Source organism: Lactuca virosa, chromosome 1, assembly GCF_052849685.1.
Source record: "Lactuca virosa cultivar CGN04683 chromosome 1, Lactuca_virosa_CGN04683_v6, whole genome shotgun sequence".
Lineage (NCBI taxonomy): Eukaryota > Viridiplantae > Streptophyta > Magnoliopsida > Asterales > Asteraceae > Lactuca > Lactuca virosa.
The window spans coordinates 261,841,447-261,858,581 of record NC_136426.1 but is presented as its reverse complement, the minus strand read 5'-3'; the positions used below and the strand labels follow the sequence as shown (position 1 = coordinate 261,858,581).

Here is a 17,135-nt window from a genome sequence, read left to right as displayed (position 1 = left end):
AAAATACGAAAACCATCAACCATGAAGCGGAGGCCACCCGAGCATAGAAATAGCAAGAAAGAAAAAAAAACCGCACGTAAAATCTAAAAAAACGCAAACGGACAACGAAAAAGGGGGGTGCAACACGAGGACTTCCCAGGGGGTCACCCATCCTAGTACTACTCTCGCCCAAGCACGCTTAACTGCGGAGTTCTGATGGGATCCGGTGCATTAGTGCTGGTATGATCGCACCCGAAATACTATCCATGCTTATTGCTTGTATGTCTTAAAAGACGCAGAACCTCCTTTGTTTTCGTACGCGAGGCGTGGGACCCACGTGACCGATCGGCTCCGTTCCAAAAATACGAAGACCATGAACCATGAAACGGAGGCCACCCGAGCATAGAAATAGCAAGAAAGAAAAAAAAACCGCACGTAAAATCTAAAAAAACGCAAACGGGCAACGAAAAAGGGGGGTGCAACCGATCCTAGTACTACTCTCGCCCAAGCACGCTTAACTGCGGAGTTCTGATGAGATCCGGTGCATTAGTGCTGGTATGATCGCACCCGAAATACTATCCATGCTTATTGCTTTTATGTCTTAAAAGACACAGAACCTCCTTTGTTTTCGTACGCGAGGCGTCGGACTCACGTGACCGATCGGCTCCGTTCCAAAAATACGAAAACCATCAACCATGAAGCGGTGGCCACCCGAGCATAGAAATAGCAAGAAAGAAAAAAAAACAAAAAAAAAACCGCACGTAAACACGAGGACTTCCCAGGGGGTCACCCATCCTAGTACTACTCTCGCCCAAGTACGCTTAACTGCGGAGTTCTGATGGGATCCGGTGCATTAGTGCTGGTATGATCGCACCCGAAATACTATCCATGCTTATTGCTTTTATGTCTTAAAAGACGCAGAACCTCCTTTGTTTTCGTACGCGAGGCGTGGGACCCACGTGAACGATCGGCTCCGTTCCAAAAATACGAAAACCATCAACCATGAAGCGGAGGCCACCCGAGCATAGAAATAGCAAGAAAGAAAAAAAACCGCACGTAAAATCTAAAAAAACGCAAACGGACAACGAAAAAGGGGGGTGCAACACGAGGACTTCCCAGGGGGTCACCCATCCTACTACTACTCTCGCCCAAGCACGCTTAACTACGGAGTTCTGATGAGATCCGGTGCATTAGTGCTGGTATGATCGCACCCGAAATACTATCCATGCTTATTGTTTGTATGTCTTAAAAGACGCAGAACCTCATTTGTTTTCGTACGCGAGGCGTGGGACCCACGTGACCGATCGGCTCCGTTCCAAAAATACGAAGACCATGAACCATGAAACGGAGGCCACCCGAGCATAGAAATAGCAAGAAAGAAAAAAAAACAAAAAAAAAACCGCACGTAAAATCTAAAAAAACGCAAACGGGCAACGGAAAAGGGGGGTGCAACACGAGGACTTCCCAGGGGGTCACCGATCCTAGTACTACTCTCGCCCAAGCACGCTTAACTGCGGAGTTCTGATGGGATCCGGTGCATTAGTGCTGGTATGATCGCACCCGAAATACTATCAATCCTTATTGCTTTTATGTCTTAAAAGACGCATAACCTCCTTTGTTTTCGTACGCGAGGCGTGGGACCCACGTGACCGATCGGCTCCGTTCCAAAAATACGAAAACCATCAACCATGAAGCGGTGGCCACCCAAGCATAGAAATAGCAATAAAGAAAAAAAAAACAAAAAAAAAACCGCACGTAAACAAGAGGACTTCCCAGGGGGTCACCCATCCTAGTACTACTCTCGCCCAAGCACACTTAACTGCGGAGTTCTGATGGGATCCGGTGCATTAGTGCTGATATTATCGCACCCGAAATACTATCCATGCTTATTGTTTGTATGTCTTAAAAGACGCAGAACCTCCTTTGTTTTCGTACGCGAGGCGTGGGACCCACGTGACCGATCGGCTCCGTTCCAAAAATACGAAGACCATGAACCATGAAACGGAGGCCACCCGAGCATAGAAATAGCAAGAAAGAAAAAAAAACAAAAAAAAACCGCACGTAAAATCTAAAAAAACGCAAACGGACAACGAAAAAGGGGGGTGCAACACGACGACTTCCCAGGGGGTCACCCATCCTAGTACTACTCTCGCCCAAGCATGCTTAACTGCGGAGTTCTGATGGGATCCGGTGCATTAGTGCTGGTATGATCGCACCCGAAATACTTTCCATGCTTATTGCTTGTATGTCTTAAAAGACGCAGAACCTCCTTTGTTTTCGTACGCGAGGCGTGGGACCCACGTGACCGATCGGCTCCGTTCCAAAAATACGAAGACCATGAACCATGAAACGGAGGCCACCCGAGCATAGAAATAGCAAGAAAGAAAAAAAAACCGCACGTAAAATCTAAAAAAACGCAAACGGGCAACGAAAAAGGGGGGTGCAACATGAGGACTTCCCAGGGGGTCACCGATCCTAGTACTACTCTCGCCCAAGCACGCTTAACTGCGGAGTTCTGATGGGATCCGGTGCATTAGTGCTGGTATGATCGCACCCGAAATACTATCAATGCTTATTGCTTTTATGTTTTAAAAGACGCAGAACCTCCTTTGTTTTCGTACGCGAGGCGTGGGACCCACGTGACCGATCGGCTCCGTTCCAAAAATACGAAAACCATCAACCATGAAGCGGTGGCCACCCGAGCATAGAAATAGCAAGAAAGAAAAAAAAAACAAAAAGAAAACCGCACGTAAAATCTAAAAAAACGCAAACGGGCAACGAAAAAGGGGGGTGCAACACGAGGACTTCCCAGGGGGTCACCGATCCTAGTACTACTCTAGCCCAAGCACGCTTAACTGCGGAGTTCTGATGGGATCCGGTGCATTAGTGCTGGTATGATCGCACCCGAAATACTATCCATGCTTATTGCTTTTATGTCTTAAAAGACACAGAACCTCCTTTGTTTTCGTACGCGAGGCGTCGGACTCACGTGACCGATCGGCTCCGTTCCAAAAATACGAAAACCATCAACCATGAAGCGGTGGCCACCCGAGCATAGAAATAGCAAGAAAGAAAAAAAAACAAAAAAAAAAAACCGCACGTAAACACGAGGACTTCCCAGGGGGTCACCCATCCTAGTACTACTCTCGCCCAAGTACGCTTAACTGCGGAGTTCTGATGGGATCCGGTGCATTAGTGCTGGTATGATCGCACCCGAAATACTATCCATGCTTATTGCTTTTATGTCTTAAAAGACGCAGAACCTCCTTTGTTTTCGTACGCGAGGCGTGGGACCCACGTGAACGATCGGCTCCGTTCCAAAAATACGAAAACCATCAACCATGAAGCGGAGGCCACCCGAGCATAGAAATAGCAAGAAAGAAAAAAAACCGCACGTAAAATCTAAAAAAACGCAAACGGACAACGAAAAAGGGGGGTGCAACACGAGGACTTCCCAGGGGGTCACCCATCCTACTACTACTCTCGCCCAAGCACGCTTAACTACGGAGTTCTGATGAGATCCGGTGCATTAGTGCTGGTATGATCGCACCCGAAATACTATCCATGCTTATTGTTTGTATGTCTTAAAAGACGCAGAACCTCCTTTGTTTTCGTACGCGAGGCGTGGGACCCACGTGACCGATCGGCTCCGTTCCAAAAATACGAAGACCATGAACCATGAAACGGAGGCCACCCGAGCATAGAAATAGCAAGAAAGAAAAAAAAACAAAAAAAAAACCGCACGTAAAATCTAAAAAAACGCAAACGGGCAACGGAAAAGGGGGGTGCAACACGAGGACTTCCCAGGGGGTCACCGATCCTAGTACTACTCTCGCCCAAGCACGCTTAACTGCGGAGTTCTGATGGGATCCGGTGCATTAGTGCTGGTATGATCGCACCCGAAATACTATCAATGCTTATTGCTTTTATGTCTTAAAAGACGCATAACCTCCTTTGTTTTCGTACGCGAGGCGTGGGACCCACGTGACCGATCGGCTCCGTTCCAAAAATACGAAAACCATCAACCATGAAGCGGTGGCCACCCAAGCATAGAAATAGCAATAAAGAAAAAAAAACAAAAAAAAAACCGCACGTAAACAAGAGGACTTCCCAGGGGGTCACCCATCCTAGTACTACTCTCGCCCAAGCACACTTAACTGCGGAGTTCTGATGGGATCCGGTGCATTAGTGCTGATATTATCGCACCCGAAATACTATCCATGCTTATTGTTTTTATGTCTTAAAAAACGCAGAACCTCCTTTGTTTTCGTACGCGAGGCGTGGGACCCACGTGACCGATCGGCTCCGTTCCAAAAATACGAAAACCATCAACCATGAAGCGGAGGCCACCCGAGCATAGAAATAGCAAGAAAGAAAAAAAACCGCACGTAAAATCTAAAAAAACGCAAACGGACAACGAAAAAGGGGGGTGCAACACGAGGACTTCCCAGGGGGTCACCCATCCTAGTACTACTCTCGCCCAAGCACGCTTAACTACGGAGTTCTGATGGGATCCGGTGCATTAGTGCTGGTATGATCGCACCCGAAATACTATCCATGTTTATTGCTTGTATGTCTTAAAAGACGCAGAACCTCCTTTGTTTTCGTACGCGAGGCGTGGGACCCACGTGACCGATCGGCTCCGTTCCAAAAATACGAAGACCATGAACCATGAAACGGAGGCCACCAGAGCATAGAAATAGCAAGAAAGAAAAAAAAACCGCACGTAAAATCTAAAAAAACGCAAACGGGCAACGAAAAAGGGGGGTGCAACACGAGGACTTCCCAGGGGGTCACCGATCCTAGTACTACTCTCGCCCAAGCACGCTTAACTGCGGAGTTCTGATGGGATCCGGTGCATTAGTGCTGGTATGATCGCACCCGAAATACTATCATTGCTTATTGCTTTTATGTCTTAAAAGACGCAGAACCTCCTTTGTTTTCGTACGCGAGGCGTGGGACCCACGTGACCGATCGGCTCCGTTCCAAAAATACGAAAACCATCAACCATGAAGCGGTGGCCACCCGAGCATAGAAATAGCAAGAAAGAAAAAAAAACAAAAAAAAAACCGCACGTAAAATCTAAAAAAACGCAAACGGGCAACGAAAAAGGGGGGTGCAACACGAGGACTTCCCAGGGGGTCACCGATCCTAGTACTACTCTCGCCCAAGCACGCTTAACTGCGGAGTTCTGATGAGATCCGGTGCATTAGTGCTGGTATGATCGCACCCGAAATACTATCCATGCTTATTGCTTTTATGTCTTAAAAGACACAGAACCTCCTTTGTTTTCGTACGCGAGGCGTCGGACTCACGTGACCGATCGGCTCCGTTCCAAAAATACGAAAACCATCAACCATGAAGCGGTGGCCACCCGAGCATAGAAATAGCAAGAAAGAAAAAAAAACAAAAAAAAAACCGCACGTAAACACGAGGACTTCCCAGGGGGTCACCCATCCTAGTACTACTCTCGCCCAAGTACGCTTAACTGCGGAGTTCTGATGGGATCCGGTGCATTAGTGCTGGTATGATCGCACCCGAAATACTATCCATGCTTATTGCTTTTATGTCTTAAAAGACGCAGAACCTCCTTTGTTTTCGTACGCGAGGCGTGGGACCCACGTGAACGATCGGCTCCGTTCCAAAAATACGAAAACCATCAACCATGAAGCGGAGGCCACCCGAGCATAGAAATAGCAAGAAAGAAAAAAAACCGCACGTAAAATCTAAAAAAACGCAAACGGACAACGAAAAAGGGGGGTGCAACACGAGGACTTCCCAGGGGGTCACCCATCCTACTACTACTCTCGCCCAAGCACGCTTAACTACGGAGTTCTGATGAGATCCGGTGCATTAGTGCTGGTATGATCGCACCCGAAATACTATCCATGCTTATTGTTTGTATGTCTTAAAAGACGCAGAACCTCCTTTGTTTTCGTACGCGAGGCGTGGGACCCACGTGACCGATCGGCTCCGTTCCAAAAATACGAAGACCATGAACCATGAAACGGAGGCCACCCGAGCATAGAAATAGCAAGAAAGGAAAAAAAACAAAAAAAAACCGCACGTAAAATCTAAAAAAACGCAAACGGGCAACGAAAAAGGGGGGTGCAACACGAGGACTTCCCAGGGGGTCACCGATCCTAGTACTACTCTCGCCCAAGCACGCTTAACTGCGGAGTTCTGATGGGATCCGGTGCATTAGTGCTGGTATGATCGCACCCGAAATACTATCAATGCTTATTGCTTTTATGTCTTAAAAGACGCATAACCTCTTTTGTTTTCGTACGCGAGGCGTGGGACCCACGTGACCGATCGGCTCCGTTCCAAAAATACGAAAACCATCAACCATGAAGCGGTGGCCACCCGAGCATAGAAATAGCAATAAAGAAAAAAAAAACAAAAAAAAAAAAACCGCACGTAAACAAGAGGACTTCCCAGGGGGTCACCCATCCTAGTACTACTCTCGCCCAAGCACACTTAACTGCGAGTTCTGATGGGATCCGGTGCATTAGTGCTGGTATTATCGCACCCGAAATACTATCCATGCTTATTGCTTTTATGTCTTAAAAGACGCAGAACCTCCTTTGTTTTCGTACGCGAGGCGTGGGACCCACTTGACCGATCGGCTCCGTTCCAAAAATACGAAAACCATCAACCATGAAGCGGAGGCCACCCGAGCATAGAAATAGCAAGAAAGAAAAAAAACCACACGTAAAATCTAAAAAAACGCAAACGGACAACGAAAAAGGGGGGTGCAACACGAGGACTTCCCAGGGGGTCACCCATCCTAGTACTACTCTCGCCCAAGCACGCTTAACTGCGGAGTTCTGATGGGATCCGGTGCATTAGTGCTGGTATGATCGCACCCGAAATACTATCCATGCTTATTGCTTGTATGTCTTAAAAGACGCAGAACCTCCTTTGTTTTCGTACGCGAGGCGTGGGACCCACGTGACCGATCGGGTCCGTTCCAAAAATACGAAGAGCATGAACCATGAAACGGAGGCCACCCGAGCATAGAAATAGCAAGAAAGAAAAAAAAAACCGCACGTAAAATCTAGAAAAACGCAAACGGGCAACGAAAAAGGGGGGTGCAACACGAGGACTTCCCAGGGGGTCACCGATCCTAGTACTACTCTCGCCCAAGCACGCTTAACTGCGGAGTTCTGATGGGATCCGGTGCATTAGTGCTGGTATGATCGCACCCGAAATACTATCAATGCTTATTGCTTTTATGTCTTAAAAGACGCAGAACCTCCTTTGTTTTCGTACGCGAGGCGTGGGACCCACGTGACCGATCGGCTCCGTTCCAAAAATACGAAAACCATCAACCATGAAGCGGAGGCCACCCGAGCATACAAATAGCAAGAAAGAAAAAAAAAACAAAAAAAAAACCGCACGTAAAATCTAAAAAAACGCAAACGGACAACGAAAAGGGGGGGGGGGGTGCAACACGAGGACTTCCCAGGGGGTCACCCATCCTAGTACTACTCTCGCCCAAGCACGCTTAACTGCGGAGTTCTGATAGGATCCGGTGCATTAGTGCTGGTATGATCGCACCCGAAATACTATCCATGCTTATTGCTTTTATGTCTTAAAAGACGCAGAACCTCCTTTGTTTTCGTACGCGAGGCGTGGGACGCACGTGACCGATCGGCTCCGTTCCAAAAATACGAAAACCATCAACCATGAAGCGGTGGCCACCCGAGCATAGAAATAGAAAGAAAGAAAACAAAAAAAAAACCGCACGTAAAATCTAAAAAAACGCAAACGGGCAACGAAAAAGGGAGGGTGCAAGACGAGGACTTCCCAGGGGGTCACCCATCCTAGTACTACTCTCGCCCAAGCACGCTTAACTGCGGAGTTCTGATGGGATACGGTGCATTAGTGCTGGTATGATCGCACCCGAAATACTATCCATGCTTATTGCTTTTATGTCTTAAAAGACGCAGAACCTCCTTTGTTTTCGTACGCGAGGCGTGGGACCCACTTGACGGATCGGCTCCGTTCCAAAAATACGAAAACCATCAACCATGAAGCGGAGGCCACCCGAGCATAGAAATAGCAAGAAAGAAAAAAAAAACCGCACGTAAAATCTAAAAAAACGCAAATGGACAACGAAAAAGTGAGGTGCAAAACGAGGACTTCCCAGGGGGTCACCCATCCTAGTATTACTCTCGCCCAAGCACGCTTAACTGCGGAGTTCTGATGGGATCCGGTGCATTAGTGCTCGTATGATCGCACCCGAAATACTATCCATGCTTATTGCTTGTATGTCTTAAAAGACGCATAACCTCCTTTGTTTTCGTACGCGAGGCGTGGGACCCACGTGACCGATCGGCTCCGTTCCAAAAATACGAAAACCATCAACCATGAAGCGGAGGCCACCCGAGCATAGAAATAGCAAGAAAGAAAAAAAAAACGCACGTTAAATCTAAAAAAACGCAAACGGACAACGAAAAAGGGGGGTGCAACACGAGGACTTCCCAGGGGGTCACCCATCCTAGTACTACTCTCGCCCAAGCACGCTTAACTGCGGAGTTCTGATGAGATCCGGTGCATTAGTGCTGGTATGATCGCACCCGAAATACTATCCATGCTTATTGTTTGTATGTCTTAAAAGACGCAGAACCTCCTTTGTTTTCGTACGCGAGGCGTGGGACCCACGTGACCGATCGGCTCCGTTCCAAAAATACGAAGACCATGAACCATGAAACGGAGGCCACCCGAGCATAGAAATAGCAAGAAAGAAAAAAAAACAAAAAAAAACCGCACGTAAAATCTAAAAAAACGCAAACGGGCAACGGAAAAGGGGGGTGCAACACGAGGACTTCCCAGGGGGTCACCGATCCTAGTACTACTCTCGCCCAAGCACGCTTAACTGCGGAGTTCTGATGGGATCCGGTGCATTAGTGCTGGTATGATCGCACCCGAAATACTATCAATGCTTATTGCTTTTATGTCTTAAAAGACGCATAACCTCCTTTGTTTTCGTACGCGAGGCGTGGGACCCACGTGACCGATCGGCTCCGTTCCAAAAATACGAAAACCATCAACCATGAAGCGGTGGCCACCCGAGCATAGAAATAGCAATAAAGAAAAAAAAACAAAAAAAAAAAACCGCACGTAAACAAGAGGACTTCCCAGGGGGTCACCCATCCTAGTACTACTCTCGCCCAAGCACACTTAACTGCGGAGTTCTGATGGGATCCGGTGCATTAGTGCTGGTATTATCGCACCCTAAATACTATCCATGCTTATTGTTTTTATGTCTTAAAAAACGCAGAACCTCCTTTGTTTTCGTACGCGAGGCGTGGGACCCACGTGACCGATCGGCTCCGTTCCAAAAATACGAAAACCATCAACCATGAAGCGGAGGCCACCCGAGCATAGAAATAGCAAGAAAGAAAAAAAAAACCGCACGTAAAATATAAAAAAACGCAAACGGACAACGAAAAAGGGGGGTGCAACACGAGGACTTCCCAGGGGGTCACCCATCCTAGTACTACTCTCGCCCAAGCACGCTTAACTGCGGAGTTCTGATGGGATCCGGTGCATTAGTGCTGGTATGATCGCACCCGAAATACTATCCATGCTTATTGCTTGTATGTCTTAAAAGACGCAGAACCTCCTTTGTTATCGTACGCGAGGCGTGGGACCCACGTGACCGATCGGCTCCGTTCCAAAAATACGAAGACCATGAACCATGAAACGGAGGCCACCCGAGCATAGAAATAGCAAGAAAGAAAAAAAAACCGCACGTAAAATCTAAAAAAACGCAAACGGGCAACGAAAAAGGGGGGTGCAACACGAGGACTTCCCAGGGGGTCACCGATCCTAGTACTACTCTCGCCCAAGCACGCTTAACTGCGGAGTTCTGATGGGATCCGGTGCATTAGTGCTGGTATGATCGCACCCGAAATACTATCAATGCTTATTGCTTTTATGTTTTAAAAGACGCAGAACCTCCTTTGTTTTCGTACGCGAGGCGTGGGACCCACGTGACCGATCGGCTCCGTTCCAAAAATACGAAAACCATCAACCATGAAGCGGTGGCCACCCGAGCATAGAAATAGCAAGAAAGAAAAAAAAACAAAAAGAAAACCGCACGTAAAATCTAAAAAAATGCAAACGGGCAACGAAAAAGGGGGGTGCAACACGAGGACTTCCCAGGGGGTCACCGATCCTAGTACTACTCTAGCCCAAGCACGCTTAACTGCGGAGTTCTGATGGGATCCGGTGCATTAGTGCTGGTATGATCGCACCCGAAATACTATTCATGCTTATTGCTTTTATGTCTTAAAAGACACAGAACCTCCTTTGTTTTCGTACGCGAGGCGTCGGACTCACGTGACCGATCGGCTCCGTTCCAAAAATACGAAAACCATCAACCATGAAGCGGTGGCCACCCGAGCATAGAAATAGCAAGAAAGAAAAAAAAACAAAAAAAAAACCGCACGTAAACACGAGGACTTCCCAGGGGGTCACCCATCCTAGTACTACTCTCGCCCAAGTACGCTTAACTGCGGAGTTCTGATGGGATCCGGTGCATTAGTGCTGGTATGATCGCACCCGAAATACTATCCATGCTTATTGCTTTTATGTCTTAAAAGACGCAGAACCTCCTTTGTTTTCGTACGCGAGGCGTGGGACCCACGTGAACGATCGACTCCGTTCCAAAAATACGAAAACCATCAACCATGAAGCGGAGGCCACCCGAGCATAGAAATAGCAAGAAAGAAAAAAAACCGCACGTAAAATCTAAAAAAAACGCAAACGGACAACGAAAAAGGGGGGTGCAACACGAGGACTTCCCAGGGGGTCACCCATCCTACTACTACTCTCGCCCAAGCACGCTTAACTACGGAGTTCTGATGAGATCCGGTGCATTAGTGCTGGTATGATCGCACCCGAAATACTATCCATGCTTATTGTTTGTATGTCTTAAAAGACGCAGAACCTCCTTTGTTTTCGTACGCGAGGCGTGGGACCCACGTGACCGATCGGCTCCGTTCCAAAAATACGAAGACCATGAACCATGAAACGGAGGCCACCCGAGCATAGAAATAGCAAGAAAGAAAAAAAAACAAAAAAAAAACCGCACGTAAAATCTAAAAAAACGCAAACGGGCAACGGAAAAGGGGGGTGCAACACGAGGACTTCCCAGGGGGTCACCGATCCTAGTACTACTCTCGCCCAAGCACGCTTAACTGCGGAGTTCTGATGGGATCCGGTGCATTAGTGCTGGTATGATCGCACCCGAAATACTATCAATGCTTATTGCTTTTATGTCTTAAAAGACGCATAACCTCCTTTGTTTTCGTACGCGAGGCGTGGGACCCACGTGACCGATCGGCTCCGTTCCAAAAATACGAAAACCATCAACCATGAAGCGGTGGCCACCCAAGCATAGAAATAGCAATAAAGAAAAAAAAACAAAAAAAAAACCGCACGTAAACAAGAGGACTTCCCAGGGGGTCACCCATCCTAGTACTACTCTCGCCCAAGCACACTTAACTGCGGAGTTCTGATGGGATCCGGTGCATTAGTGCTGATATTATCGCACCCGAAATACTATCCATGCTTATTGTTTTTATGTCTTAAAAAACGCAGAACCTCCTTTGTTTTCGTACGCCAGGCGTGGGACCCACGTGACCGATCGGCTCCGTTCCAAAAATACGAAAACCATCAACCATGAAGCGGAGGCCACCCGAGCATAGAAATAGCAAGAAAGAAAAAAAACCGCACGTAAAATCTAAAAAAACGCAAACGGACAACGAAAAAGGGGGGTGCAACACGAGGACTTCCCAGGGGGTCACCCATCCTAGTACTACTCTCGCCCAAGCACGCTTAACTGCGGAGTTCTGATGGGATCCGGTGCATTAGTGCTGGTATGATCGCACCCGAAATACTATCCATGCTTATTGCTTGTATGTCTTAAAAGACGCAGAACCTCCTTTGTTTTCGTACGCGAGGCGTGGGACCCACGTGACCGATCGGCTCCGTTCCAAAAATACGAAGACCATGAACCATGAAACGGAGGCCACCAGAGCATAGAAATAGCAAGAAAGAAAAAAAAACCGCACGTAAAATCTAAAAAAACGCAAACGGGCAACGAAAAAGGGGGGTGCAACACGAGGACTTCCCAGGGGGTCACCGATCCTAGTACTACTCTCGCCCAAGCACGCTTAACTGCGGAGTTCTGATGGGATCCGGTGCATTAGTGCTGGTATGATCGCACCCGAAATACTATCATTGCTTATTGCTTTTATGTCTTAAAAGACGCAGAACCTCCTTTGTTTTCGTACGCGAGGCGTGGGACCCACGTGACCGATCGGCTCCGTTCCAAAAATACGAAAACCATCAACCATGAAGCGGTGGCCACCCGAGCATAGAAATAGCAAGAAAGAAAAAAAAACAAAAAAAAAACCGCACGTAAAATCTAAAAAAACGCAAACGGGCAACGAAAAAGGGGGGTGCAACACGAGGACTTCCCAGGGGGTCACCGATCCTAGTACTACTCTCGCCCAAGCACGCTTAACTGCGGAGTTCTGATGAGATCCGGTGCATTAGTGCTGGTATGATCGCACCCGAAATACTATCCATGCTTATTGCTTTTATGTCTTAAAAGACACAGAACCTCCTTTGTTTTCGTACGCGAGGCGTCGGACTCACCTGACCGATCGGCTCCGTTCCAAAAATACGAAAACCATCAACCATGAAGCGGTGGCCACCCGAGCATAGAAATAGCAAGAAAGAAAAAAAAACAAAAAAAAAACCGCACGTAAACACGAGGACTTCCCAGGGGGTCACCCATCCTAGTACTACTCTCGCCCAAGTACGCTTAACTGCGGAGTTCTGATGGGATCCGGTGCATTAGTGCTGGTATGATCGCACCCGAAATACTATCCATGCTTATTGCTTTTATGTCTTAAAAGACGCAGAACCTCCTTTGTTTTCGTACGCGAGGCGTGGGACCCACGTGAACGATCGGCTCCGTTCCAAAAATACGAAAACCATCAACCATGAAGCGGAGGCCACCCGAGCATAGAAATAGCAAGAAAGAAAAAAAACCGCACGTAAAATCTAAAAAAACGCAAACGGACAACGAAAAAGGGGGGTGCAACACGAGGACTTCCCAGGGGGTCACCCATCCTACTACTACTCTCGCCCAAGCACGCTTAACTACGGAGTTCTGATGAGATCCGGTGCATTAGTGCTGGTATGATCGCACCCGAAATACTATCCATGCTTATTGTTTGTATTTCTTAAAAGACGCAGAACCTCCTTTGTTTTCGTACGCGAGGCGTGGGACCCACGTGACCGATCGGCTCCGTTCCAAAAATACGAAGACCATGAACCATGAAACGGAGGCCACCCGAGCATAGAAATAGCAAGAAAGAAAAAAAAACAAAAAAAAACCGCACGTAAAATCTAAAAAAACGCAAACGGGCAACGAAAAAGGGGGGTGCAACACGAGGACTTCCCAGGGGGTCACCGATCCTAGTACTACTCTCGCCCAAGCACGCTTAACTGCGGAGTTCTGATGGGATCCGGTACATTAGTGCTGCTATGATCGCACCCGAAATACTATCAATGCTTATTGCTTTTATGTCTTAAAAGACGCATAACCTCTTTTGTTTTCGTACGCGAGGCGTGGGACCCACGTGACCGATCGGCTCCGTTCCAAAAATACGAAAACCATCAACCATGAAGCGGTGGCCACCCGAGCATAGAAATAGCAATAAAGAAAAAAAAAACAAAAAAAAAAAACCGCACGTAAACAAGAGGACTTCCCAGGGGGTCACCCATCCTAGTACTACTCTCGCCCAAGCACACTTAACTGCGGAGTTCTGATGGGATCTGGTGCATTAGTGCTGGTATTATCGCACCCGAAATACTATCCATGCTTATTGCTTTTATGTCTTAAAAGACGCAGAACCTCCTTTGTTTTCGTACGCGAGGCGTGGGACCCACTTGACCGATCGACTCCGTTCCAAAAATACGAAAACCATCAACCATGAAGTGAAGGCCACCCGAGCATAGAAATAGCAAGAAAGAAAAAAAACCGCACGTAAAATCTAAAAAAACGCAAACGGACAACGAAAAAGGGGGGTGCAACACGAGGACTTCCCAGGGGGTCACCCATCCTAGTACTACTCTCGCCCAAGCACGCTTAACTGCGGAGTTCTGATGGGATCCGGTGCATTAGTGCTGGTATGATCGCACCCGAAATACTATCCATGCTTATTGCTTGTATGTCTTAAAAGACGCAGAACCTCCTTTGTTTTCGTACGCGACGCGTGGGACCCACGTGACCGATCGGGTCCGTTCCAAAAATACGAAGAGCATGAACCATGAAACGGAGGCCACCCGAGCATAGAAATAGCAAGAAAGAAAAAAAAAACCGCACGTAAAATCTAGAAAAACGCAAACGGGCAACGAAAAAGGGGGGTGCAACACGAGGACTTCCCAGGGGGTCACCGATCCTAGTACTACTCTCGCCCAAGCACGCTTAACTGCGGAGTTCTGATGGGATCCGGTGCATTAGTGCTGGTATGATCGCACCCGAAATACTATCAATGCTTATTGCTTTTATGTCTTAAAAGACGCAGAACCTCCTTTGTTTTCGTACGCGAGGCGTGGGACCCACGTGACCGATCGGCTCCGTTCCAAAAATACGAAAACCATCAACCATGAAGCGGAGGCCACCCGAGCATACAAATAGCAAGAAAGAAAAAAAAAACAAAAAAAAAACCGCACGTAAAATCTAAAAAAACGCAAACGGACAACGAAAAGGGGGGGGTGCAACACGAGGACTTCCCAGGGGGTCACCCATCCTAGTACTACTCTCGCCCAAGCACGCTTAACTGCGGAGTTCTGATAGGATCCGGTGCATTAGTGCTGGTATGATCGCACCCGAAATACTATCCATGCTTATTGCTTTTATGTCTTAAAAGACGCAGAACCTCCTTTGTTTTCGTACGCGAGGCGTGGGACGCACGTGACCGATCGGCTCCGTTCCAAAAATACGAAAACCATCAACCATGAAGCGGTGGCCACCCGAGCATAGAAATAGAAAGAAAGAAAACAAAAAAAAAAAACCGCACGTAAAATCTAAAAAAACGCAAACGGGCAACGAAAAAGGGAGGGTGCAAGACGAGGACTTCCCAGGGGGTCACCCATCCTAGTACTACTCTCGCCCAAGCACGCTTAACTGCGGAGTTCTGATGGGATCCGGTGCATTAGTGCTGGTATGATCGCACCCGAAATACTATCCATGCTTATTGCTTTTATGTCTTAAAAGACGCAGAACCTCCTTTGTTTTCGTACGCGAGGCGTGGGACCCACTTGACGGATCGGCTCCGTTCCAAAAATACGAAAACCAATCAACCATGAAGCGGAGGCCACCCGAGCATAGAAATAGCAAGAAAGAAAAAAAAAAACCGCACGTAAAATCTAAAAAAACGCAAATGGACAACGAAAAAGTGGGGTGCAAAACGAGGACTTCCCAGGGGGTCACCCATCCTAGTATTACTCTCGCCCAAGCACGCTTAACTGCGGAGTTCTGATGGGATCCGGTGCATTAGTGCTCGTATGATCGCACCCGAAATACTATCCATGCTTATTGCTTGTATGTCTTAAAAGACGCATAACCTCCTTTGTTTTCGTACGCGAGGCGTGGGACCCACGTGACCGATCGGCTCCGTTCCAAAAATACGAAAACCATCAACCATGAAGCGGAGGCCACCCGAGCATAGAAATAGCAAGAAAGAAAAAAAAAACGCACGTTAAATCTAAAAAAACGCAAACGGACAACGAAAAAGGGGGGTGCAACACGAGGACTTCCCAGGGGGTCACCCATCCTAGTACTACTCTCGCCCAAGCACGCTTAACTGCGGAGTTCTGATGAGATCCGGTGCATTAGTGCTGGTATGATCGCACCCGAAATACTATCCATGCTTATTGTTTGTATGTCTTAAAAGACGCAGAACCTCCTTTGTTTTCGTACGCGAGGCGTGGGACCCACGTGACCGATCGGGTCCGTTCCAAAAATACGAAGAGCATCAACCATGAAACGGAGCCCACCCGAGCATAGAAATAGCAAGAAAGAAAAAAAAACAAAAAAAAAACGCACGTAAAATCTAAAAAAACGCAAACGGGCAACGGAAAAAGGGGGGTGCAACACGAGGACTTCCCAGGGGGTCACCGATCCTAGTACTACTCTCGCCCAAGCACGCTTAACTGCGGAGTTCTGATGGGATCCGGTGCATTAGTGCTGGTATGATCGCACCCGAAATACTATCAATGCTTATTGCTTTTATGTCTTAAAAGACGCATAACCTCCTTTGTTTTCGTACGCGAGGCGTGGGACCCACGTGACCGATCGGCTCCGTTCCAAAAATACGAAAACCATCAACCATGAAGCGGTGGCCACCCGAGCATAGAAATAGCAATAAGGAAAAAAAAAAAAAAACCGCACGTAAACAAGAGGACTTCCCAGGGGGTCACCCATCCTAGTACTACTCTCGCCCAAGCACACTTAACTGCGGAGTTCTGATGGGATCCGGTGCATTAGTGCTGGTATTATCGCACCCGAAATACTATCCATGCTTATTGTTTTTATGTCTTAAAAAACGCAGAACCTCCTTTGTTTTCGTACGCGAGGCGTGGGACCCACGTGACCGATCGGCTCCGTTCCAAAAATACGAAAACCATCAACCATGAAGCGGAGGCCACCCGAGCATAGAAATAGCAAGAAAGAAAAAAAAACCGCACGTAAAATCTAAAAAAACGCAAACGGACAACGAAAAAGGGGGGTGCAACACGAGGACTTCCCAGGGGGTTACCCATCCTAGTACTACTCTCGCCCAAGCACGCTTAACTGCGGAGTTCTGATGGGATCCGGTGCATTAGTGCTGGTATGATCGCACCCGAAATACTATCCATGCTTATTGCTTGTATGTCTTAAAAGACGCAGAACCTCCTTTGTTTTCGTACGCGAGGCGTGGGACCCACGTGACCGATCGGGTCCGTTCCAAAAATACGAAGAGCATGAACCATGAAACGGAGGCCACCCGAGCATAGAAATAGCAAGAAAGAAAATAAAAACCGCACGTAAAATCTAGAAAAACGCAAACGGGCAACGAAAA

General features: G+C 47.6%; 45 non-coding genes and 5 pseudogenes across 45 annotated transcripts; all 50 read right to left on the bottom strand.

Annotated features, from left to right (window-relative positions):
- Positions 1-114: 114 nt before the first annotated feature.
- Positions 115-233, bottom strand: LOC145155161 (5S ribosomal RNA). The gene has a single exon (XR_013735615.1). It is a non-coding gene; the product is annotated as a 5S ribosomal RNA (ribosomal RNA).
- Positions 234-735: 502 nt separating this feature from the next.
- LOC145150786 (5S ribosomal RNA) lies at positions 736-855 on the bottom strand. Its single transcript, XR_013731598.1, has one exon. It is a non-coding gene; the product is annotated as a 5S ribosomal RNA (ribosomal RNA).
- A 218-nt stretch (positions 856-1,073) lies between these two features.
- LOC145143999 (5S ribosomal RNA) lies at positions 1,074-1,192 on the bottom strand. Its single transcript, XR_013725022.1, has one exon. It is a non-coding gene; the product is annotated as a 5S ribosomal RNA (ribosomal RNA).
- Positions 1,193-1,422: 230 nt separating this feature from the next.
- On the bottom strand, positions 1,423-1,541 carry LOC145145725 (5S ribosomal RNA). The gene has a single exon (XR_013726683.1). It is a non-coding gene; the product is annotated as a 5S ribosomal RNA (ribosomal RNA).
- A 188-nt stretch (positions 1,542-1,729) lies between these two features.
- LOC145151301 (5S ribosomal RNA) lies at positions 1,730-1,849 on the bottom strand (annotated as a pseudogene).
- Positions 1,850-2,078: 229 nt separating this feature from the next.
- Positions 2,079-2,197, bottom strand: LOC145147010 (5S ribosomal RNA). The gene has a single exon (XR_013727928.1). It is a non-coding gene; the product is annotated as a 5S ribosomal RNA (ribosomal RNA).
- A 219-nt stretch (positions 2,198-2,416) lies between these two features.
- Positions 2,417-2,535, bottom strand: LOC145148933 (5S ribosomal RNA). Its single transcript, XR_013729796.1, has one exon. It is a non-coding gene; the product is annotated as a 5S ribosomal RNA (ribosomal RNA).
- Positions 2,536-2,766: 231 nt separating this feature from the next.
- LOC145148628 (5S ribosomal RNA) lies at positions 2,767-2,885 on the bottom strand. The gene has a single exon (XR_013729504.1). It is a non-coding gene; the product is annotated as a 5S ribosomal RNA (ribosomal RNA).
- Positions 2,886-3,074: 189 nt separating this feature from the next.
- On the bottom strand, positions 3,075-3,194 carry LOC145150785 (5S ribosomal RNA). Its single transcript, XR_013731597.1, has one exon. It is a non-coding gene; the product is annotated as a 5S ribosomal RNA (ribosomal RNA).
- Positions 3,195-3,412: 218 nt separating this feature from the next.
- LOC145143998 (5S ribosomal RNA) lies at positions 3,413-3,531 on the bottom strand. Its single transcript, XR_013725021.1, has one exon. It is a non-coding gene; the product is annotated as a 5S ribosomal RNA (ribosomal RNA).
- A 230-nt stretch (positions 3,532-3,761) lies between these two features.
- Positions 3,762-3,880, bottom strand: LOC145145724 (5S ribosomal RNA). Its single transcript, XR_013726682.1, has one exon. It is a non-coding gene; the product is annotated as a 5S ribosomal RNA (ribosomal RNA).
- A 187-nt stretch (positions 3,881-4,067) lies between these two features.
- Positions 4,068-4,187, bottom strand: LOC145151300 (5S ribosomal RNA; annotated as a pseudogene).
- Positions 4,188-4,405: 218 nt separating this feature from the next.
- LOC145152399 (5S ribosomal RNA) lies at positions 4,406-4,524 on the bottom strand. The gene has a single exon (XR_013732919.1). It is a non-coding gene; the product is annotated as a 5S ribosomal RNA (ribosomal RNA).
- Positions 4,525-4,743: 219 nt separating this feature from the next.
- Positions 4,744-4,862, bottom strand: LOC145145723 (5S ribosomal RNA). Its single transcript, XR_013726681.1, has one exon. It is a non-coding gene; the product is annotated as a 5S ribosomal RNA (ribosomal RNA).
- A 230-nt stretch (positions 4,863-5,092) lies between these two features.
- Positions 5,093-5,211, bottom strand: LOC145147132 (5S ribosomal RNA). Its single transcript, XR_013728046.1, has one exon. It is a non-coding gene; the product is annotated as a 5S ribosomal RNA (ribosomal RNA).
- Positions 5,212-5,398: 187 nt separating this feature from the next.
- Positions 5,399-5,518, bottom strand: LOC145150784 (5S ribosomal RNA). Its single transcript, XR_013731596.1, has one exon. It is a non-coding gene; the product is annotated as a 5S ribosomal RNA (ribosomal RNA).
- A 218-nt stretch (positions 5,519-5,736) lies between these two features.
- On the bottom strand, positions 5,737-5,855 carry LOC145143997 (5S ribosomal RNA). Its single transcript, XR_013725020.1, has one exon. It is a non-coding gene; the product is annotated as a 5S ribosomal RNA (ribosomal RNA).
- Positions 5,856-6,084: 229 nt separating this feature from the next.
- Positions 6,085-6,203, bottom strand: LOC145145722 (5S ribosomal RNA). Its single transcript, XR_013726680.1, has one exon. It is a non-coding gene; the product is annotated as a 5S ribosomal RNA (ribosomal RNA).
- A 191-nt stretch (positions 6,204-6,394) lies between these two features.
- Positions 6,395-6,513, bottom strand: LOC145151447 (5S ribosomal RNA; annotated as a pseudogene).
- A 218-nt stretch (positions 6,514-6,731) lies between these two features.
- Positions 6,732-6,850, bottom strand: LOC145155149 (5S ribosomal RNA). Its single transcript, XR_013735604.1, has one exon. It is a non-coding gene; the product is annotated as a 5S ribosomal RNA (ribosomal RNA).
- A 220-nt stretch (positions 6,851-7,070) lies between these two features.
- LOC145145720 (5S ribosomal RNA) lies at positions 7,071-7,189 on the bottom strand. The gene has a single exon (XR_013726679.1). It is a non-coding gene; the product is annotated as a 5S ribosomal RNA (ribosomal RNA).
- A 236-nt stretch (positions 7,190-7,425) lies between these two features.
- On the bottom strand, positions 7,426-7,544 carry LOC145137952 (5S ribosomal RNA). Its single transcript, XR_013721284.1, has one exon. It is a non-coding gene; the product is annotated as a 5S ribosomal RNA (ribosomal RNA).
- Positions 7,545-7,770: 226 nt separating this feature from the next.
- Positions 7,771-7,889, bottom strand: LOC145148384 (5S ribosomal RNA). Its single transcript, XR_013729271.1, has one exon. It is a non-coding gene; the product is annotated as a 5S ribosomal RNA (ribosomal RNA).
- A 220-nt stretch (positions 7,890-8,109) lies between these two features.
- LOC145149644 (5S ribosomal RNA) lies at positions 8,110-8,228 on the bottom strand. The gene has a single exon (XR_013730498.1). It is a non-coding gene; the product is annotated as a 5S ribosomal RNA (ribosomal RNA).
- Positions 8,229-8,447: 219 nt separating this feature from the next.
- On the bottom strand, positions 8,448-8,566 carry LOC145154342 (5S ribosomal RNA). Its single transcript, XR_013734818.1, has one exon. It is a non-coding gene; the product is annotated as a 5S ribosomal RNA (ribosomal RNA).
- A 229-nt stretch (positions 8,567-8,795) lies between these two features.
- LOC145145719 (5S ribosomal RNA) lies at positions 8,796-8,914 on the bottom strand. The gene has a single exon (XR_013726678.1). It is a non-coding gene; the product is annotated as a 5S ribosomal RNA (ribosomal RNA).
- A 189-nt stretch (positions 8,915-9,103) lies between these two features.
- LOC145151219 (5S ribosomal RNA) lies at positions 9,104-9,223 on the bottom strand. Its single transcript, XR_013731982.1, has one exon. It is a non-coding gene; the product is annotated as a 5S ribosomal RNA (ribosomal RNA).
- A 220-nt stretch (positions 9,224-9,443) lies between these two features.
- On the bottom strand, positions 9,444-9,562 carry LOC145155138 (5S ribosomal RNA). Its single transcript, XR_013735593.1, has one exon. It is a non-coding gene; the product is annotated as a 5S ribosomal RNA (ribosomal RNA).
- A 219-nt stretch (positions 9,563-9,781) lies between these two features.
- LOC145145718 (5S ribosomal RNA) lies at positions 9,782-9,900 on the bottom strand. Its single transcript, XR_013726677.1, has one exon. It is a non-coding gene; the product is annotated as a 5S ribosomal RNA (ribosomal RNA).
- Positions 9,901-10,130: 230 nt separating this feature from the next.
- LOC145148627 (5S ribosomal RNA) lies at positions 10,131-10,249 on the bottom strand. Its single transcript, XR_013729503.1, has one exon. It is a non-coding gene; the product is annotated as a 5S ribosomal RNA (ribosomal RNA).
- A 187-nt stretch (positions 10,250-10,436) lies between these two features.
- Positions 10,437-10,556, bottom strand: LOC145150783 (5S ribosomal RNA). Its single transcript, XR_013731595.1, has one exon. It is a non-coding gene; the product is annotated as a 5S ribosomal RNA (ribosomal RNA).
- Positions 10,557-10,775: 219 nt separating this feature from the next.
- On the bottom strand, positions 10,776-10,894 carry LOC145143996 (5S ribosomal RNA). Its single transcript, XR_013725019.1, has one exon. It is a non-coding gene; the product is annotated as a 5S ribosomal RNA (ribosomal RNA).
- A 230-nt stretch (positions 10,895-11,124) lies between these two features.
- On the bottom strand, positions 11,125-11,243 carry LOC145145717 (5S ribosomal RNA). The gene has a single exon (XR_013726676.1). It is a non-coding gene; the product is annotated as a 5S ribosomal RNA (ribosomal RNA).
- A 187-nt stretch (positions 11,244-11,430) lies between these two features.
- On the bottom strand, positions 11,431-11,550 carry LOC145151298 (5S ribosomal RNA; annotated as a pseudogene).
- A 218-nt stretch (positions 11,551-11,768) lies between these two features.
- Positions 11,769-11,887, bottom strand: LOC145155125 (5S ribosomal RNA). The gene has a single exon (XR_013735581.1). It is a non-coding gene; the product is annotated as a 5S ribosomal RNA (ribosomal RNA).
- A 219-nt stretch (positions 11,888-12,106) lies between these two features.
- LOC145145716 (5S ribosomal RNA) lies at positions 12,107-12,225 on the bottom strand. The gene has a single exon (XR_013726675.1). It is a non-coding gene; the product is annotated as a 5S ribosomal RNA (ribosomal RNA).
- A 230-nt stretch (positions 12,226-12,455) lies between these two features.
- On the bottom strand, positions 12,456-12,574 carry LOC145147131 (5S ribosomal RNA). Its single transcript, XR_013728045.1, has one exon. It is a non-coding gene; the product is annotated as a 5S ribosomal RNA (ribosomal RNA).
- Positions 12,575-12,761: 187 nt separating this feature from the next.
- Positions 12,762-12,881, bottom strand: LOC145150782 (5S ribosomal RNA). The gene has a single exon (XR_013731594.1). It is a non-coding gene; the product is annotated as a 5S ribosomal RNA (ribosomal RNA).
- A 218-nt stretch (positions 12,882-13,099) lies between these two features.
- On the bottom strand, positions 13,100-13,218 carry LOC145143995 (5S ribosomal RNA). Its single transcript, XR_013725018.1, has one exon. It is a non-coding gene; the product is annotated as a 5S ribosomal RNA (ribosomal RNA).
- A 229-nt stretch (positions 13,219-13,447) lies between these two features.
- Positions 13,448-13,566, bottom strand: LOC145149738 (5S ribosomal RNA). Its single transcript, XR_013730587.1, has one exon. It is a non-coding gene; the product is annotated as a 5S ribosomal RNA (ribosomal RNA).
- A 190-nt stretch (positions 13,567-13,756) lies between these two features.
- On the bottom strand, positions 13,757-13,876 carry LOC145151305 (5S ribosomal RNA; annotated as a pseudogene).
- Positions 13,877-14,094: 218 nt separating this feature from the next.
- On the bottom strand, positions 14,095-14,213 carry LOC145155114 (5S ribosomal RNA). Its single transcript, XR_013735570.1, has one exon. It is a non-coding gene; the product is annotated as a 5S ribosomal RNA (ribosomal RNA).
- Positions 14,214-14,433: 220 nt separating this feature from the next.
- On the bottom strand, positions 14,434-14,552 carry LOC145145714 (5S ribosomal RNA). Its single transcript, XR_013726673.1, has one exon. It is a non-coding gene; the product is annotated as a 5S ribosomal RNA (ribosomal RNA).
- A 232-nt stretch (positions 14,553-14,784) lies between these two features.
- Positions 14,785-14,903, bottom strand: LOC145137944 (5S ribosomal RNA). The gene has a single exon (XR_013721282.1). It is a non-coding gene; the product is annotated as a 5S ribosomal RNA (ribosomal RNA).
- A 228-nt stretch (positions 14,904-15,131) lies between these two features.
- On the bottom strand, positions 15,132-15,250 carry LOC145138719 (5S ribosomal RNA). Its single transcript, XR_013721674.1, has one exon. It is a non-coding gene; the product is annotated as a 5S ribosomal RNA (ribosomal RNA).
- Positions 15,251-15,472: 222 nt separating this feature from the next.
- On the bottom strand, positions 15,473-15,591 carry LOC145148882 (5S ribosomal RNA). The gene has a single exon (XR_013729746.1). It is a non-coding gene; the product is annotated as a 5S ribosomal RNA (ribosomal RNA).
- Positions 15,592-15,810: 219 nt separating this feature from the next.
- LOC145154341 (5S ribosomal RNA) lies at positions 15,811-15,929 on the bottom strand. Its single transcript, XR_013734817.1, has one exon. It is a non-coding gene; the product is annotated as a 5S ribosomal RNA (ribosomal RNA).
- Positions 15,930-16,159: 230 nt separating this feature from the next.
- LOC145145713 (5S ribosomal RNA) lies at positions 16,160-16,278 on the bottom strand. Its single transcript, XR_013726672.1, has one exon. It is a non-coding gene; the product is annotated as a 5S ribosomal RNA (ribosomal RNA).
- Positions 16,279-16,460: 182 nt separating this feature from the next.
- On the bottom strand, positions 16,461-16,580 carry LOC145151218 (5S ribosomal RNA). The gene has a single exon (XR_013731981.1). It is a non-coding gene; the product is annotated as a 5S ribosomal RNA (ribosomal RNA).
- Positions 16,581-16,799: 219 nt separating this feature from the next.
- On the bottom strand, positions 16,800-16,918 carry LOC145154418 (5S ribosomal RNA). The gene has a single exon (XR_013734890.1). It is a non-coding gene; the product is annotated as a 5S ribosomal RNA (ribosomal RNA).
- Positions 16,919-17,135: the final 217 nt, after the last annotated feature.